Below are 16443 nucleotides of genomic sequence, written 5' to 3'. Positions count from 1 at the left end.
TTCACATTAGGTTTTCCCGTATCTTAACTCATGTTGGACCTTATTATTCATTCCTAACTCATGCCTAGTGTCTTTTAAATAGATTACAATTCTGCCTGATTTGACAAACATTCATTTATTGTTTTTTAGGTGTGAAATACTGCTTTAGGCGACAGATTTACTAAAACAATAAAAGGTTATCCTTTCCTTCAGGGAGCTTGAAGGGAGGAGAAGATTCATCTGCTAATGGCAGATCCAGATACTTGAAAAGAGAGCCTGGTGATAAAGAGAGTAAAAGCCCTGGGGCACCTGGGTGGCTCAGTTGGTTAAGCACAGGACTTCTGCTCAGGTCAAGATCCCTTGGTTTGTGAGTTTGAGCCCCTGTCTGACTCTTTGCTGACAGCTCAGCCTGGAGCCTGTTTCCCATTCAGTGTCTCCCTGAAGAGACAGACACCTCTCCCCCGTTTGTGTGTGTGTGTGTCTCTCTCTCTCAAAAATAAATAAACACTTATACAACAACAATAAAAAGACAGTAAAAGCCTTGAATGCCTTCTCTATGTGTCTCGAGGTCTTACTTTCACACTGTTCATTCTATTTTGTTTTTTAAATATTGCACTAATAAGCATCATGTCAGAATATTTCTATGTTTGCAGACTTACCCAGGATCAAAAAATCTCCATACATGTTAGAATACATGTATTTACTATTTCTGTTCTTCCGGGGTTATCAAGTGCTCAGAGGATAGGTAGCCTTTGAAAGAAGGGCAGTTTTCAATTTATTTCCCCAATTTTTATATGGCTGCAAGTCTTTTCATAGAAGCTAGTTAAATTCTATGGATCCTGGTTCTTACTGTGAATTTGGTGGAATGTGTAGCTAAAATTTTCTACTTTTTATAATATACAGAGTTTTATACAAAATCCCAAGAGGCATTTTTATTACCCGAACTCCCTAGGAGGATTGGCCTCGAACAAGACTGGGAACACCACAGATTTCTGATCACTTTCTATTGCTTGTTTCCTTAAGGCTACCTGGTTTCCTAACTTTTTTTTTTTTTTTAATAAATGTACCCTTTATACTCCCCTTATTGTGCTTATGGATCAGTTATTTTAGTCTTGGTTAAGATAAATGTATGAATGTTCTTCCTACTTTATACATTTATTTATAATAATTTTGTAATATCAACAGTGATTGCCAAGGTAATTCTTTTAAAACATCATTTTGAAAAATGTTATGAGGTGCACAAACAGGGTAGAAAATGTAATATTATAAGATATATTATAATTGAATGGAACTTCCAAAAAATGATGATTGGTGTCGTGAATATTTAAAGAGTGAGTAGGGTGAAATCTAGACATCGTGAGCATCTGTTTTATCCATTATTTTTATGGCTAACCTTTTAATCTTAAAGTAAATTTAGTATGGTAACATTAAATTTTAAATTTTACTTAGATTAAGAGCTGAGATAATGTGATTTTCTAATAGTATTTAATCTATGTTTGAGATTTAATAATATGAATAATGTCACGAGTTCTGATGTGCCTACCTACTCTTAGATTTAACATAAAGCAATGTTCAAGAATATATATCTTCTAAAATAATGCATTTTACCCTATTCTTCCTACCTTCTCCTACCCTCCACTTCTTTATTCAAAATTGAGGTCGTTTTGCATAAGCCAACCATCTGAGAACCGGCACAGACAATCAGACACCAAACTGTATTGATCATATCTCTTAAATATCTTTGATACATATTTAACATGATTGTCTGCTTTATTACTCACTTATATTCTGTGCAACATGTCTCCAAAGCATTAGATGAAAGAGAGAATCTGAAACAGGGTCCAGCTCTGAGCTATCAGCACAGAGCTCACGTGGGGCTCGAACTCACGAACTGTGAGATCATGATCTGAGCCAAAGTCAGACCCTTAACCGACTGAACCAGCAGGTGCCCTGCTGGTATTTGTTAGTGATTCACATAATTTAAAGGTAATCTATATTGACTAATTAATTCATATACATAAATATGCATATATATACTCACATCTATACATTGAAAACATAAATAAATATGCTTGCAAAAGTTTTTCGGAAGAAAAAGAAATTACATGCAACATATTGAGTATACATACATTTCAATTTCTTTATTATCCTTGTTTTTTTTACAAAGTAGATTGACAGATTAAAAAGTTTTCTGCAAAATAATTCTTAATGGTGTAATTTAAATTCCATTAGTTTCTTAAAGTTATTACTTAATTGTATTCTATCTTTTCCTATCATGTTTAAAATTGTGTTGTGGTTTGGGAAAAGTAACATAGTATTTTGTTCAGAATACTGGATTAAATATTACACATTTTCATTACATACAAACTATACAGTATGCCTAATGATCATTAGTTTTAAGAATTACAGAACCACTGAATGGAGATTTAACATTAAAAATATATCTATAAAGAATAAATATTGGCAAAGGAAAACTCCATTGGATTATAAGTAAACACATGTTTTTTGCCCTCAAAAAGAAATAGGATATATATTAGAAACTTGTATTTCTACTTTGTCCCTGAGTCTCATAATGCAGAATATTATTGACAGTCTAGTGGTCCCTTTTTAAAGGTATCACATTAAGCAATCAAGCCAACATTCATTCTTCGCTTGGCAAAAAACATTGTTTTAGTTATTCAGAATGTATTTCAGAGCCACAGGGGAAATAAGAAATACCCAATGAAAACAGATTCTTTTCTTGAAAGCAGTAATTTTCTCTCTTTAGATGAACACAGTGTGGGAGAAAACATCAACAGCCATTCAAGTGCTTATGTCAAAATGAGGCTAGGAGTATATATACCGCTGATAACTTCATCATTATGATTTTAAGTTTCATAAATATTTCTTGAATAGCTTTTGAATTAGAGTACTAATAGTTTAATTAGTGAAAAGTTCTCTCCAGTAAGTTGTTGATTACATTTCAGAGAGAGGGAATCCTGAGTCTGTAGAGTAATTAAACATTATATATATACATACTTTACTGTATTTCTAAAAAAAACAAAAAGTGTCATAAAATGTCCCATTCCACACATTGGATTGAGAGATACTTACTAAAAATATGGCCAAATGATGAACATTTTACATAAATTATAACAGAGGATATAAATATTAAGCTTTATAATAGTAGTCCTTTTTTCTTCCCAAAATTTCCTATGACTTTTATTGTAATTAAACTTTCCAATAGTGCTGAAGATAAATAAAACATATATTTGTCTTTAATGAAGATATTAAAATATATATAAAAAAGAATTATCTATTGAATATATTGCATGTAAAATTATTTGTTAAACCTCAACATAGTTCTCTCCGAGTACAGATTTTAAAAGCTACATTTTTTTTCTCTTTAAAATAAAAACTAAAATGTTCTCTTCCATTGTATGCTTTAGAATACTACTTTTAGGTTTTTAAAGGTAATGTATGCATAGTAGATAAAATTTTTTAATGCAGATGTTTAACAAAGGTATATAATCACAACATAAGACATAAATATTATAAACATTTTATATAACTGTATAGGCTTTTTAAATAAAATACATACACATTTTAAATTGTCTGAAATCACCTACCATTCATCAATTGGCTCTTTCCCACTGCCTTAATTATTGTGGAAATTTCCTATGTCACTCATTTGTATATTATTATTTTAAATAGCTGCTCATTTTTTCATCATATAAGTATACTGTTAAAAAAGTTACCAAGTTGATTTTTATTCTATACTTACATCACTTCTATTTTAATAAAGTTGTGCTAAAATCACTGTGCATGTAACTTTGTTTACACTTCTGGTTGTTTTATTCATAAGACACTGAGGTGAAATTTAGGTACATAGAAGTTGAGAAGATTAAAAATGGACCATTTACTACATAATAGAATATTATCACAGCTATGTATGTGCATACATACATAATTTTATGAGTATTTGAAGAAAATCAAGAAATAGATGATGTCACTATATAATGAATTAAGTTACTCTCTAAATATTTCAAATGAAAGAAAAATTTCATATTTCGTATATCTACCTTTCACATCATTAAGTCTTCAGAGTATATCAAAACTCCTGGAGTACAATAAGGAAGCATTATATATATCTTGTTGAGTCCTATAGTAAATCTAACCTTCTATAAAGTCAGGTATTACCTCTTAGAAAATTGTGTTTGCTTCACACAGATTACTAGTTGCAGAAGATATGCACCATTTCTAATCTTGCTAAAAGTTGCCTTTTGTAAGGATAACCAAAATAGTCATGCTGCTTAAAGCCTGGCTGTGTCACCAGTTAAACTAGGTGAAAACCATCAAACCATACTTTTGTAAACAATGTAGACAATCTAGTGTGGGGCCCTCAGTCGAAATTTTGAACATTGAACAGCATATTATGAATCACCTGCTAACATATCTCATCCTTATATTGCCCAAGAGTGATTCTCAGGCCACCAGGCATGCCATACATAATGATAGCACTACCCAGTCCTCCTGTTAGGATGAGATGCAATCATGGTACAAATTAAGTGCACCAAAATAATAAATGTGACATGGAAACTTCTGATTGTACCATCCCTTAAACCACCTCTAATACTTGAACCAGTTGATAAATTGACAAAACGTTCAAATAGGTTGTAAATAAAATATTAACATTATTTCTGATAAAGTTAGTTGGGTACTACAGCTTGAATGTGTGATTACAAGTAGACTTCTTATCACTTTCACCTATTCTTCAGCTTGGAAAGACCCCCTTGAGGGGAAGTTTGGTCTGTGAAGCAGTCATATTTACCTAGACTCACTGCGTCAAACCACATTTTTTCCCACCAACTTCCTTGTTGTTAAATCAAAAAGGATATTTCCCAATTTACGTCTGTCTTTATCCATTTAAACCATGTGATATTATGTTCCATTTTTTTTTTAATGCAAAGCTCTTATCAGTTGGATTTTGTGGAAAAAAAATAATGGTATCCTTTGAATTCTCTGGCTACTTTTTCTTAAAGTCCTTCCTAGTCTTGTCTTCCTTATCCTAATATGACCCATCTATATGTTGATAATCATTTCTGTTTCCAGCACAGATAGATATTTTGAGCTCCAGACCTATTGACCCTGGTTGTTTTTGAGTTTCAGACAGAAACAAGAAATCTAACATTTAAAAAAAAATTGAATTCATACAAATTTCCTGTAAATCTTCTCTTTCTTGTATTTCTCATCTAAGCAAAAAACACCATCCATAAGAAAGTGCATTTGGCTTCTTTCTGTACTCTACCTTTTCCACAAATTCAATCACTCAACAGCTATAGAAAGTCCTTGCTTTGCATAATTCTAATACATATGAACTTTACTTATCATGGTGTAGTCAAATAACACCAGTTTCCCACCAACATGGTTCAAATTCCAGATACCACCTGGTATTAATCGTCTAAAGTACATAAAGTACATATTTCACTGCAAGCTCTTTGGTCCACAAATCACCATATAAATAACATATGTGCCATGACTAGTGACCAACCATGTCATTTCTTTCAAAGTCTATTGATGATTGGTCACTACACATCTGTTATTCAGTTCACATACATACAGACAAAAAAGCATAAGTCTGAATGATAAACCTGCATGGCATTTTATAAAAATGGGTAACCAAGAGAAAACTAGTATAGTAAGATGGAAGTCCAACAGAGAGTTGTGTTTTTTTGTTGTTTTTTTTTTTTAAAGACGATGCTGGAGGTGAAATTCAAATTGAATGTAAATGGAATTGTAGAAAATAGCTGTCGATGGGAGAATTAACACTACCTTGTCAGAGACTCTAAATATACAGTAACAGGATCTTAGTAAAGGTGAAGGTACACATAAATGAGAAAAGTGTTTTGACTAAAATAATAAAGATATCCCAGAGAAAGTGATGTCCATATGAAATTTTTCATTAAAGGAAACTTTTGGGGTGCTGAGTGGCTCAGTTGGTTAAGCGTCCTATTCTCGAATTTCAGCTCAGGTCATGACCTCAGGGTTGGTGAGTTTGAGACCTGCCTCAGGCTCTGTGCTGACAGCACTGAGCCTGCTTAGGATTCTCTCTCTCTGCCACTCCCCCATTTGCTCTCTATCAGTCTCTCAAAATAAATAAAAATAAACTTTAAAAATAAATAAATAGGGACACCTGGGTGGCTCCGTCGGTTAAGCATAGACTTTGGCTCAGGTCATGATTTCACGGTCTGTGGTTCCAGCCTGCTTCGGATTCCGTGTCTACCTCTCTCTCTACCACTCCCTTGCTCATGCTCTGTCTCTCTCTCTTTCAAAAAAGAATAAACATTAAAAAAAAAGAAAGTAAATAAAGGAAACTTCCAAGGTATTTTGAGACACGGAATGATGCACAAAGGACTAAGTGATAGAAGGTGACCCAAATTTAAAAGGGAGCATGAGAATTCTTCAAAAAATAGGAAAGATATTATGTAGACTTGAAAATTATAGAATAAGAAGGAAGCAAGAACTGCTCAAATTACTCTTAAAGGTTTTATAAAGAAATGATGTACTTTAACTTTCAATGTTTCCAATGCCATAAATTATAGAACACTGTATACATACTAAAGACTACTTTTACTATTTTTCCATTTTCCTAGTAATTGATAACTAATATTGAGACACTTTTCAAATATTGTGACAAAAAAATGTAAAGGTCATGAACTATTATTTTTTCCATTGATTGTTGAGTTGCTACCTGTGGTTTCAGCTTTCACGGTCATTTTTATGATGTTGTACTACCGCCAGAAACGAGGATTGTCTGTATAGTGCATCCCCCTTTCCCAATATTCTACATTCCATTCTGTTTCTACTGCCATTTTCAGGACACAATCAACCATTACCTGGAATATTATAATAGCTTGTTAAGTTATTTTTTCCCTACATTTTAGATTGAACTTTTTGGAAAGCTATCCTTTTTAGCAAGCTTCTTGCGTTTAAATTTTCCATATAATTTTCCATTATTACGAAGGTAAGCACGTCTAGATTTTCTTTTTTTAATTTAAAAAAATTGTTAAGTTTATTTATTTATGAGAGAGAGAGAGCGTGAGTGAGAGAAGGGCAGAGAGCGAGGGAGACACAGATTCTGAAGGAGGCTCCAGGCTCTGAGCTGTCAACACAGAGCCAGACTCAAGGTTTGAACTCACAAACCGTGACATCTTGACCAGAGCTGAAGTCGGATGCTTAACCGACTGAGCCACCGAGGTGCCCCAAAGTCCAGATTTTCTAACATGACTAAGAGGCTCTTCATTTCCTAGTGCCTAGCATCATAGTCTAGTGAATCTCTAAACTTCTCAAGATGTATACTGTAGTCATATGCAAAACCTTCAGTTTTCCAAATACTTTATAATTATTTTTGCCTCAGGAGACATTTTCATTCATTTATTGCACTAGTATTTGAATATGGTATGTTCCAAGTATGTAAAAGATAATAATTATATAGTTTTCAGTAAAGTTTAGTGAATAATTCTGAAACCTGGCACTGTGATTTGGGAGTGATTATTAAGCAAGTAACTAATATGCAATTTCATAGTTACACAAAATATATGTGCTACTCGGAAAGAGTATGATTAGGAAAGTTTGGGGTGAGATTAGAATAAAGTTCTTGGAAATACTGAATGGCATTGAATTTGTAAAGATGATTAAAAGAGCCATGGGCTGGAAAGAAAATTACAAGTTAGCATTTCAGGCAGAATAATAGGACATGCAAAGATCTTTTGTTCTGTGTCTTGTCCAAGATTGCTTTATTCTTGGAAAATGGAGAGATTAAAAGCAGGGAAGGTGCACTGTATGTTAACTAACATGAATTTAAATAAATATATATATTTTTTAAATCAGGTAAGGCGAAGAGTGCAGAGTATATAAAATTGAAAGTGGTAAATAACATGTGTAATGATCATTCTAAATATGTAGTTAAACATGATGGCATGCATGGTAGTAAAATTCAGTGATACAGAAAACTATGGAACACTATTGGCTGGGGATAGAATGATAAATAAGAAGATTGTGAAATAGTTTAATAGAGCCATTAGGAGACAGACGTATACCACTAAAACTCAGAGGCCAAGTCTAGTCTTAAGATAAAAAGATACCAGCAATTTGGTATGGGTAGTAGGGGAGTTCCAGCATATTTTGTATTTTCTTTAGGGAAGCACATGGAGAAGCTTTTTAATTAGAGGAGCAACAATTTTTTGTTTCTAACAGAAGGGGAGAAGGGCATGATAGGTAGGACATATGACTCAGATCTCATTATCTGGTTAGCTGAACGTTTAAGACCATGCTGTGTGATGGCTTCTATTGCCTTTTTTATTTAAAAAAAAAAATAGTTAACTTATTGAGATCAGGAAGTTGTTTTGAGAATTCAGTCATGGAAGCAAATGAATTAGGTGGCACAGAGAAGAGGAATTCAACTGAGAGGCCCTATTTTTGGATGGATAAGCCTTAGAATACACATATCACACACACTGGTGCCAAATTGTGACACGAATAAGAAGACTTTAGACCAGTTATCAAAATATTTGTTTCCACTCGGGATAAAAGCTATAAGGTCAACAAATGACAGCATTTAGGAAAGGGAGATGATGTGTCCGTATCCAAATAGTATTGAGCCATCAAAGAGGTGCTTTTTATCATGATGATGTATGAAGGAAGTTCTAGAGTGACAACGGTGGCAGTGTGCTTAGGAGAATATTGACTTGATCTTACAACACCCATTAATGGTGTCATTTCCTAGGGCAGTCTTCAAAAATCCTGCTTGCAAACATGAGAGTCATAGAGTTTGTTAACCAGGGAGTCCAGTATATGACAACTCTGAACAACGTAAATACTCTGTTAAGGTTTTCATAGTCAGTAAATCTTTTAATTTGAAAATATGCATAGGTAAAATGGCAAAATTATGTGGCTTTTCCATGAAATCTTATATGCTAAAGGCATCTATAGTAAGTTGAGAGAGGTGCATGGTTGCAACAAAGAAATATAGAAAATGCAAGAATTATATCTAAACAGGAACATAAACAGGACATAAAATTAGCACATGGAGCCAACTTTAATAAAATTGAGAGTCTGACTACGTTTCTGTGAGAATTGCATCATCAAAATATTCATAGACTGGAGAAAAAGAGACTATGAATATTTGAGATTTAAAATTACCCTTGTGCCAAACCAGTAATAAGCAAGAAGTAAACTGGAAAAAAAAATAACTCAGCTCCCAAGATGGTCATATTCCCTGGCATCCTCATTGCAGTTTTCAAAACAAGGTAAGAGAAAAAAAACATCTCTAAGAAGCAGGAGCCATAGTGAATAAATAGGAGGAAAGCTACATTTAGGAGACCAAACTGAACAGATTTTTAAAACTCAGTTTAATTGGCAAGAATATCTTTTGTATATAAAGCATGCTCTGAGTTGCTTCTAACCTGCACTCTTTCTATAAATGTGGGATCTGGTTAAAAAAATATGTAAGTCACCTTGCAAGCAGAAAGAATCAGGAAAATGGGGGAGTTGAATACAGAAGTGGGGAGCTGGGCAGTGTGGCCCTGAACTCAGTTTTTCTGTGGTTAGAAGCCCGCCTACATTCAGTTAAGCATGATTGCCTTCCTTGGGTTCTAATTACCACCACCTGGTACAATCCCTTTCTTCTCCTACCTGATACTTCTCTGAATTAGTTAGAGCAGGTGCCGTTTCCCATAATAGCATAGAGCGAGAGCAATCACCCTGATATTCCCATCTATAGTGATGACTCTGATAATTTACACTAAAGCTGCACTTTGATTATAGTTGAGTCTAGATAAAATTAAATCAGATTGCATATATACGTACATAGACATATATAGACATACATGTGTTGTTTTTTTTTAAGTGATGTATCTAAAATACTTTGTTGAAAATGATAAAACACCCTATTGATTTCACGAGGTCTGGCTCTATTGAAATATTTGAGTAGACGGGAGATACAGTTTAGGATTGGAGAAGTTTTTGTGATAGAAGGAACATTAATAACCACCTGGCTTCTTTACCAATTCTTTCAAAGTATGATCTAGGTCTTGAAGCATTTACATAAGAAATAGCCTTTGTCCTTAGGGGGCCTTTGGTTTAGATGGAGATTTAGGCAAATTGATATAGTGTGATACTGGTAAACACTGAGGGCTCTAGGACTAATAATGGCTGTTTAAGCAATCTTAGTGTTAAAGTAGTCCTTAATGATTTTCTGGAGGAATTGATAACTAAAATGAAGCATAAGGGGTTAAGAGTCTGTTATTAACTCAGTGTAACGCAAAAATAGGTCATTGATAAAGGGAGAGAGCTACATAGAAATAAGAAAAAGGAGTATTTGTGGTTACTAAAATGTATTTATCTTGAAGGATTTGGGGAAATATTAAGGGATTTACATAGGGTAGAAATTCATCCTGGGATGCCATCTTGGGATGTCTCTTGGATGCAGATAGGTGTCTATTGGATTCAGGAAACAATTTGTTCCTCAAGCATGTATATGGGTGATCCTCTTGGTACAAGATAATGTAAAGACTTGGTCAAATGACAGTTTCCCAATTAATAGGACAAGGGGAAATTTTTTAGTTTAATGTGAAACTTTGATTTGGAGTTTGGATCCAGAATTCATTCAATGTTTTCTCTTTCTTAATTAAAGACTAATTACAACTCCAATTTGAAATATGCATGCTAAGCCATTTTAAAATAATAAGTATGTAAAGACAATAGCTGTTGGTCCAGAAACAAAATGTATTGGCCTAATCTCCAGAGCATATTATTATCAAATATTTCCCTGTTACTATTTTTGCCCTGTTCTCCTCTATATGCCCTGTTACTTATCTGTGATGGATTATATTTAAAATGCAGCAAAACATTTATTTTTTACCTGAATTTATTATATATAGAATTTTATTAGATTAGAATTTTATTATATTAGAATATTTTACAGGGGGTTGAAATTTTACTGTTAACCTATTAGGTGCCAGGCAATTTTTTAAGTACTTTATGTTTATTTACTTCATTGTCCAATGGTATTCAGTTGGATTTTAAAAACAATTATTCTGTTAATTGCTAATACTGAAAATCATGTCCAATTTCTCAGTTATAAAAGATGATAAGTATAAACTTTGTTTTATTAAAACAGAGGCATCTACTGAGAGAGGAAGAGCATTGTATGACAGTGAGCCTAGTGGCCACCTACTGTTTAGGCAGTGATCAAAGATGATGTTGGTGAGCTTAGGACCAAGAATAAGATCAAGGTTTTGGCAGATGAATAAATGTGTTGGACATCAGACTAGTATAGTAAGGCCAATAGAGACACACCTAGGTTTAAGTCCTTGAAAATCAGGAAGTCTGTAACTTGCATAAGCTATCTGAATTTTGAAATACTGGAAGCATTTTGGATAACATTTTGGATAATGGTGATGACTAAATATATGAAAGCATCTAGCATAATCCCCAGTGCAGTAGATATTCTCTAAAAGTCAATTTCACTCCTTCAGTTGAATATTTAAGTATTGAAAGTATTTTTGTATCTTTTCATATTTCTGTGTGTGTGTGTGTGTGTGTGTGTGTGTGTGTGCACGCATGCACATACATCCTATTGTGTTGAGCAGTACTTTTCAGCACATGAAATCAGTTCAGTATATGTTCTAGATTGGTGACTTTAATTTTTTGTCTGGTTTTCTAGTGACTCTACTAAGAATATATTTTTTATTATGACCCAGAATTCACAAACCATACTTACTTTAGGTGAAGACTTCTAATATTAATTTTGTATTTTAATCTATTTCTGTTTTAATTAAAAAATCTAGTCTATTCTTTTTTTCATTTTAATTAAAAATCATTCTGATCTCCACACTCTATAAATCCTTGCTATGAAGATTTCACAATTGTTAATGAATTCCACTATGCACTTTGGAAGTACTCTCCTCGGAGGACGTAGGTAACTTACTCATTCCTTATTATTGTGTAATGAGAATAAAAATACTTGGAAAATGGAGAGAAATATGCCTTTCAGAACTGAAAAAAGGCTTCAACAGACATATCTGAATTAAAAATAATGGTTGTCTTCTACCCTATAAAGATGATGCCAGATGCTGGCTAGTAAAGTGTCTTCTTGTGACCACTATGCAAAAAGAGGTAATGGAAACTGAGTTTCATAGAACAGTATTTAGGATGAGACTTCCTTATTAAAACACTTCAGTTTTAGTAAAGAAATTTTGCTTGTCTGAAAATATTCATCAAAATGAGTTGAAATGGAGTTTTCAGGTTGTCCTAAAAAATGTAAATAGACTCCTTAAGATATTTTTGATTCAAAAACTTGATCAAGAGCTTGACCAGCATGAGATAGTGCATTAGAACAGTAAAGAATAGGGGCGCCTGGGTGGCTCAGTTGGTTAAGCATCCGACTTCAGCCCAGGTCACGATCTCACGGTCTGTGAGTCTGTGAGTCCGTGAGTCCGTGAGTTCGAGCCCCGCATCGGGCTCTGGGCTGATGGCTCAGAGCCTGGAGCCTGCTTCTGATTCTGTGTCTCCCTCTCTCTCTGCCCCTCCCCCGTTCATGCTCTGTCTCTCTCTCTCTGTCTCAAAAATAAATAAACGTTAAAAAAAAAAAAAAGAACAGTAAAGAATATGTGGGTTGTCATTGTGTGACTTATCTCTTTCCTGAATAATCTATTACAGATTGTCCATTATAAAGTATTGACATATTTCATTCTCCATGTAGGCACTGTAAATGTGGCTTTTCTTGAAATGTATATGATATCTCAGGCATTCTTAAGAATTAAATGATAGAATTTACTTATAACATTTGACTTATCATAGAATTGAAAACATCAGAAAAAAATTTGAATCGTTTGAAGGATCATGGTTTTATATTTAACACTAAATGATCTGATGATCTAAAACCATGGCCCTGAAGGAAGCAGAATGTGAACTTTTAAGCTTGATAAACTAATCACGATTAGACATAACCTGAAATTTGGATACTGATTGCACCAAGAATCTGCTCTATTTCAATTTCTACATGAATTTTTGTAACTTTCTTTGACCTTAGCTTTGGATTTGGTTGAAGAGAATATATTGAGAATTTTAATGTTTATCTGGCTTTAGTTTTTAAATTAAAGATTTAGTAAAATTTTAAATTAAAATACATCTGTGAAGCCTTTGGAAATAACATGTGTTTAAAGACAATAGCCTCTAGGCAAAGAAAAGTAGTCCTTTGTCTGCTTGCCAAATCATATTACTGTCAAAACTTGAATGGAGTAAGAAGCCCAATTACTCACTGTGATAGCTTACAGATGAAATGCAGAAAATTACTCAAGTTTTACCTTAATTCATTACATTTAAAGATTTTCATATGAGAAGATAAATAAGGTTTACTCCTGTCTACTATGTCAACCTATTTTGTAAATACCACAATTATTTGCTTCATTAGTTAATGGGATTTTAGCTTGATTTTTAAGCAATGGTAGTCTTGGTTGTTACAACTGGATGATATCCTATTTAGACTTTTTAGGATAGTACTTTACATAGCCTTAATAATAATATACTTCACATAAAATAGGGGGAAATAGAAAGTTCTATTTTGAGTAAAAAATATAACATGCTTTCCAAATTACTAAATGAAGCCACCAAATATTTCCTAATCATAGACTGTCATTATAGGGTTTCTCTTTAGTGAGGAAAATACAAAATCATCATCATCATCATCATCATCATCATCATCATTCCATCTTGTCAGCCTGGTTGAGCCCCATGTGATGTCCCTTTTGATACATCAAGTGTTTTCACCTGAAATATTCTGATCCAGCCTCTTCTTTTTGCCCAGTAAAAAACACCTAGTAAGGCCACTGCTATAGGGATGCAGGGCATATTGTGCTATTTATTTCTGTATGACTCTTCAATTATGAAGGCAAACTTTTATACTACACATACACTTTTGATGGGCGCATTTCAACTTTGCTCTTAGTTAATGAAAATATTTTAACAAGGGTAAATAATGCCCATAATTTATGAAATTATGAATATGCATGGGAATCACACACTGCTGCAGCATAAAATACTTGCCTTGTAAGCCTTCCCAGCCCTCCCACCACACCACTCCCTTTCCCCAACCAATTCACTTAGTTTGTATTCTATCAAACAATCATTTGTGTTTTTCTGCATCTTATATTGATATTACAGAGGAGAAGAATGATTTTGTTGCCATTACGTTAGTAAAAAAAAAAGTGTGGCTGTTGCCAAGCTTATGTAAATACATTTTCCTTTTTTAACTTTAGTTTCTTTAAATGATTTTCTTAATTCACTCACCTACAGGCTTATCTCAACTACTTTCCTTATAACTGCTCCTGTATTTCACAGATACTAGATTTTTAGCACATTTTAGAGTATACTCAAACTACGGTTTCATAAAATATAAGAAACTTAATTATCAGAATAACAAAATGTCCTTTACTCTCTCTTTTCAGGTTATTTTGTATTTTTAATTTAACTTAAAAAGCATTTGGCAATGAATAAAAGCCTAGAAGCACATGTAGTAGAATATATAGGCTTCAAAATAATTGTAAAGGGAAAGAAGACATTGAAACTCTCAATTGTTAACAGAGAAAAATCTGAAGGGTATATGGTGGCCTTTGCTAAATATGGACAAATATGGATAGACTGTATGTTGAAGGGAGACTAGCTTTCTCCATGGAAACAGGACATTTTTAGAAGTTATAGCAATGTAAACCTAGATTCAGTCAAAAGATGGATATGAGTATAATTACAGATGTTTGAAATTTTAATCTACTAACACTGAAACTAGTAACTCTCTCTCCCTATAAGAAGGCCACACACCTAGGACAACTATGTGACCTATTTTCTCCAAGGCAGAGTTAAGAGAGCTAAAACAAAATGCTGTCTATAAGCCTCAGATTTTGGAGTTAAGGATTCCTGATGATTTTTTTTTTTTACTTGAAACACTTTAACAAGAAAAGAAAGAATCAAAATTCAAGATGCAACTTGAGGTAAGAGAATATGAAGAGCTGAAATAGGTTTTAAGTATTTCCACTCATATTTACTGAATTCAGGACTGTTGTTAACATCAGATAATACTGTTAGTTACTTCTTTCTTCTAATATCTCGAAGATTTATTGTCTCTTTGGGAATCTTACAGCTGAGGGATGTCATTGCCATGTGTTGTAATTTAAATGAGATCAATTAAACACTACTTTAGGACCCTTCCTCGTTCTCCACATTACAGGGCCCATGGAAATGCCCTTTATTAGAAGGGTATACAAAGTAATAGAAATCATCTCAGAAGAACCTGAAATTCTTTGGTGTTCAACAATAAGTTCACATTTGTAATATTTTAGTTTCACATTTTTTTGTAATGAGGGCAAAAGTCACATTTATTTCTGCCACAGATTTTTTCTTAAATAAACACATAAAAATCATAAATGTAGGTAATAAGGTACACAACATAAATATAAAATTTGTGATATCATCAACACAAAGTGAGTGCAGATACAGAGATGATAAGCAGAAGAGTTTTTATATAAAATTGACAATATCAGTTTATAATGGTTTGTTAGGGGCTCCTGGGTGGCTCAGTCGGTTAAGCATCTGACTCTTGGTTCCAGCTCAGGTCATGGTCTCACATTTCATGAGTTTGAGCCCCACCTCAGGCTCCACACTGACAGAATGGAGACTGCTTGGCATTTTCACTCACCCTCTTTGTGCCCCTCCTTCTATCTCTCTCAAAGTGAATAAATAAACTTTAAAAATAAAAGATAATAGCAGAGAGGGAGGCAAACCATAAAAGACTTTTAAATACAAAGAACAAACAGGTCGTTGGAGGGGTGTTGGGTGGGGCGATGGGCTAAATGGGTGATGGGCATTAACGAGGGCACTGCTTGGGATGAGCACTGGATTGTATGTAAGTGATGAATCACTAAATTCTACTCCTCAAACATTATTACACTATATGTTAATTAACTTGGATTTAAGTAAAAATTAAAAAATAAAGAAATTAATTAATTAATTAAATTAAAATAAAACAGAGTGTTATATCTTTAAAATGTGTTAAGTAATCTTTAAGGTAACCACAATGAAAATACGTACAGAGAATATGTTCACCAATAAATAGATGATGACATTAATTCTATTATTATGACAATTCATCTAGAGAACATACTGCATTCACTGACCACTCACCAAGGAAAAAAATAAACAAGATAAGTCACAAAGCATGCATGGGTTATATTTATAAAGAAAAATACATGGATAATTTTATTGGCATAGGGCATAAAGCTGATTTATATTTGGGCTACAGTCACATTGTCCAAAAATGTAATGTGGTGAAAATTGTCATCCTATAACAAAATACAGTTAAAAACAAAACCACACCTCAATAATGCTGTGGAAAGCCCTATACAAAAGGAAGCACATCTTCATGAAATTTCA

This window comes from Panthera pardus, unplaced genomic scaffold, assembly GCF_024362965.1.
Source record: "Panthera pardus isolate Hobbes unplaced genomic scaffold, ASM2436296v1 HiC_scaffold_13, whole genome shotgun sequence".
Lineage (NCBI taxonomy): Eukaryota > Metazoa > Chordata > Mammalia > Carnivora > Felidae > Panthera > Panthera pardus.
Note: the sequence above shows the minus strand (reverse complement) of the source record.